The sequence below is a fragment of the Heliconius melpomene genome, chromosome 3, assembly GCF_056956725.1.
Source record: "Heliconius melpomene rosina isolate 202511_hmr_F chromosome 3, ASM5695672v1, whole genome shotgun sequence".
Classification (NCBI taxonomy): Eukaryota; Metazoa; Arthropoda; class Insecta; order Lepidoptera; family Nymphalidae; genus Heliconius; species Heliconius melpomene.
In genome coordinates, this window is record NC_140391.1 from 1741755 (window position 1) to 1746463 (window position 4709).

Below are 4709 nucleotides of genomic sequence, written 5' to 3' on the forward strand. Positions count from 1 at the left end.
AGTACCTAACGTATCAATAACATGAGATATCTTCAAAATATATTTTATTAGAGAATACCACTAATTAGTATAAGTTTCAAATTAATATCATAATGGTTTAAGTGAATTATTTAACAGTAAAATAAGAAATACACTGGTTGCAAAATATTTACCAATTTCGGTGTACAAATTCAAACATGAATTTCAAATTTAGGCGAAATAATGGAAATATGACAGTTGAGTTGACATAACGTCAAAATTGACAGTGACAAGTTGACAGCTCCCATCATGTTCAATATAAATACTCGTACTAAACTTTTTAGACTGTCAAATGTCTTTTATTTTTTGCTACATTACATACGTCAATTTCGACCGGATCCCATAAGCAGAACTTAACCAAACATTCACCGAAATATCCTTGAAGTGTATCCTTTCAAATAAAAAAAGAATCATCGGAATCGGTTGGCGTGATATTATTTGTTTATTTGTTGCATACATACCTAATAAAGGGTTAAGAATTATGTGATTTTGTCATAGATATCATTGTCAGAAATGGACCAAAAAAAACCTCCTTTTTAACTTTAAGGGGAGTCCTTAGTGGATCTTATGACAGTGAGCAAGGCAAAAGCGGTATGAAGATACCGTGGCATTTAAGACTCCATTCTCTTTGGCTACTCCGCCAAGGATAACGCTTGAATTTAAAAAAAGAATTAAATAAATGACTTGCGATATGCGATGCGATAAAAGAACTCAACGAGAATTTGTGGTGACAAATTCTAATTAGGAAGTTCTCGACATAATTATAAACAAAAAAAATCACCTTAGCTTGAAGCCGTGATACTAAAGCTGCCTGTCCTTGTTGAGCTCGGCGGTAAGCATCTAGTCGACGCTTGTGATCAGCGCTCTCACCAGCAAGTCGAGCCCGTAGCTCTTCGTTTTGCCGTCTCAAATCACTGCTGACACTTCCAACTGGAGAATCCATCTCTGGTGGACTCTCCGGAGATTTCTATAAGAATATAAAGTTCTCTTTTTTAATATAAATATAATGAGACTACATTTTAAATTACTCAGAAACGCAGCATGCCATTATTATAAATAAAAAAATCACAAGGAATTCTTTCTATAACCTCTTTCGTTTCCTTTTTCAAACGTTGATGAGGCAGCGTAGTCCTCCTACCGATAGGAGCACGAGCGCTCCTCGGTGCAGTCAATCCTTCCCTTGCTGGCAACTGAAATTAAATAACACAAAGTACAAATTTCCTTCATTGAAAATCAAAACTTTTAAATTACCTCAAATCTAACTTTCTTTTTTATTTTCCTTTTATGTTTAACTTCGAAGTAACAATGGCGATAGTATTTAAGCTCCGAAAGCATAGCAAAACTGAAAGTTTAAATACTGTTTTATCTCTAGATAAATCTGTGGCACAATAAAATCAAGAATTCAAAAGGAAATCACGTCAAATAGAGGTTTTAATTGTTTTTTGCAAGAAAACGATGAAAATGTCTCGAGCTAAAACCACAAACTAACGGAGTACATTTCCGTAGGGTGGTATCATGGTGGTAGGGCAGTCTAGATATCGGTATAGATCTAATTACCGCCCACATTGCACTAATTGCAAGACGGGGGTGAACGAACCCTTACTATTAATAACATCATAACATGCGTAGATAAATAAATAATTTATTTATTAATGATTTAATAAAATAATCAGAAAAGGGAGATAGGTAGGTACTTACCTATTACGATTTTTTATACTTAAAATCTATTTTAGTTTATTAAGAACATTTTCAACATTTTTATTGTTTATCAATTAGGTAATTTAATATAAAAGTTCCTAGTTTTAAACGTGTTACGGCTTATAAAGTATTTCCACTTATAATTAATTGAACAATAGTACAACTTCATAGATATAAAATTTCTTCGGTATCCTAGCAACGCAATCATAGCAGCGTCCAAACAAAGTACAAAGATGTTGGAAAAAGAATAATTAATAGAGCAATAAAAATATCTTACTTTAATGACTATTAGCATTTAGGTATATTTTTAAACAAATGGTAAATTTTTATAAAAAAAAAATATCAATTAACATACTTTACGAAATTATTATTTAATAAATTTACACTATGTACCTACCTAAACTATTAAACTGCAATTAATTTCGCTGAAATAATATATGTATTAACTCCATTTGTTTATTTTCTGAACGAGTTGAAAATAAACTTGCTAGAATAACTAAAGCTTATGTATACTTACATAGATGAAATGAATTTAAGTTTTCGTTTCAGGATGCTTACTGTAACATTAATATTACACTGTAACCATCACTGACGCCTGACATTGTTATGATAGCAACAATTAGTTATTTAATCAATATTAAGGTGTTAGTCATCACTATAATTAACACATAGTTAAACCTTATATAAAAAAATACCTGTCACGTATGAAATTTGAAAAAAAGTAGTACTTTAAATCATTCCCTTAGAAAAAAATAAACTATATATATCTATATAATATATTTTAAAAAATGTACTATTAGTCTTATTTCACTAGGTGTTACGCGTAAGCGAGGGGTAGCAGCACTGCTAAAAGTTTCATATTTTTGTTTGGTTTATCGTTACGCTCGGTTGAACCCCCCTTAATAGCACGTGCACTTCCCACACACCTTGATATATTGGTAAAGATTAGCAAAATCTATAATATGTTAGTCATATTTTAATTAAATAAATACATTTATTAGTTACTTCAGTATTAGTATTTTTATTTTCGGGTAATATTAATATTCTCTTCCGTCGCAAGATGTGAAGTCGGCTGAATTAAAAAATAGTGTTTATGATGCATCTGCTTCATAAATATATTCAGTTAAAAAATCTATAATTTCTAATCAGAAAGAATATAAACATCAAAAAATATATATAAAATAAATAAAATCAGCTGCACGCTGAATCCCGCTCACAACAGGGTAGGCAGAAGGAACCTAGTGTTCAAACAATCCGTTCCCCATTTTCCGCCGAATTCGTTGCGTGTTGGGTAGCGACTCAACGTCGCCCTTTGCCACGAGCGAGGGCCAGGAGATCAAAATATTAAACATGAACGAAACGGGGAACGAAAGTGTCATAATAACAGGTTCTCTTATTCCCTCTGCCTACCCTGCTATGTGCGGGATACATCGTGAACCAAAAACAAAATTGTACAATAATGCATCTATTAGTATGTAGGTAATTTTTATTAGGCCACCTAACGTTTTACTGCGTATAAAAAAATGTTAATTTTCCATTTGATCCACATTCGTTTGTTATAATAATAAATGACATTCAAACAAGATGAGGTTTATTATTTACTTACGTCAAAGAGTAAGCGATGTATGGGGTCGTTGACCGATATCGTGATACGCATGATAACTACTACTTACACATGACTACTATATAAGTACTTCTTAAAAGTCTAGAATTTACTAAAGTTTTGTTATAGATACTAGCGGACCCGGACGCGGCTACGCCTGCTTGAAATATAAGAATATAATTTCAATCTAGATGAAATGCTAAAAGAGATTATTATATTTATTTTCATAAGCATGAATATCAAAATGACGCGGTAACGAACGCGGTCGCGTAGCGACGACGGTTGTTATTAACATGGCAGAATAAATCGCATATCAAATTAGAAAGTATTTTAATTTATTAGTATATATGTGTAATGTAATATTATATAGCCTATAGCACTTCTGAAGAATGCAGCTTTCATATAAAACAAAGACAAAGTAAATCGATCCAGTAGATCCAGAGATCTTAGCGTTCAAACAAACAAACAAACAAACAAACAAACAAACAAACTCTTCCGCTTTATTATATTATAGTATATTATAGTATAGATAGGCCAGTCGTGGCCCATTCCCACTCGAGGAAATCGAATGTTTAATATTTTTATTTCCTTGCTCTGGTGACAGCCGAAAGCGAGACGATCGTCATTTTGTTTTCCCTCTTTTAAATATCTAATCTACGATATTGTAGACATAATGAAAATAAATAAGGACTAGATCTGTAATGAGAGGAACGGAGTGTCTTAACACTAAATTCCTTCTGCCTACGTTGCTGTGCGCGGGTTACAGCTGATTTATTTTTATTTGATATCTGTATTGTAATGTATTTTTTTTTGATAAGTTGTATTTTAATAACCCTTACCCATGTATATATGTGTACCTATCTATTTAGAGAATTGCGTTGACCAAAGAGCTATTTTCTAGAGATAAAAGGGAACATGCTGAAGGCTGAAGGTACAATTGACGTAAACAGATACTCACCCATTTTTTTCTAGAAATTACCTTAATTGTTACACAATTATACAAATGTAATTATATACTTTTTTTAAATAAAAGATTATGATAAAAAGTTACAAAAACTTTTGGCGGTCATTGACAGTCATTATCTGTTGTTATCCGTATTATTGATTTTAAACTATAAACATGTTTTTGTGAATGTTAAATATTTTAACATTTATTCGACGATTATATTGTTATATCCTAAAAGATAACATATAAACAGTGTATCTACATTTTTAACAGCAACAAATTCTAGATTTTTTTTCTCTATTGTGTGATTTGTTTCTTCATACGAACATATATCGTACATAATTTGCAAACATGACAATAAAAAAAGTTTAGAAATGATTACCACCGTGTTTTTCTTTATAGATTTTTAAAGAGTCACGCTCTAAACGTCATAGACTAAGTAAG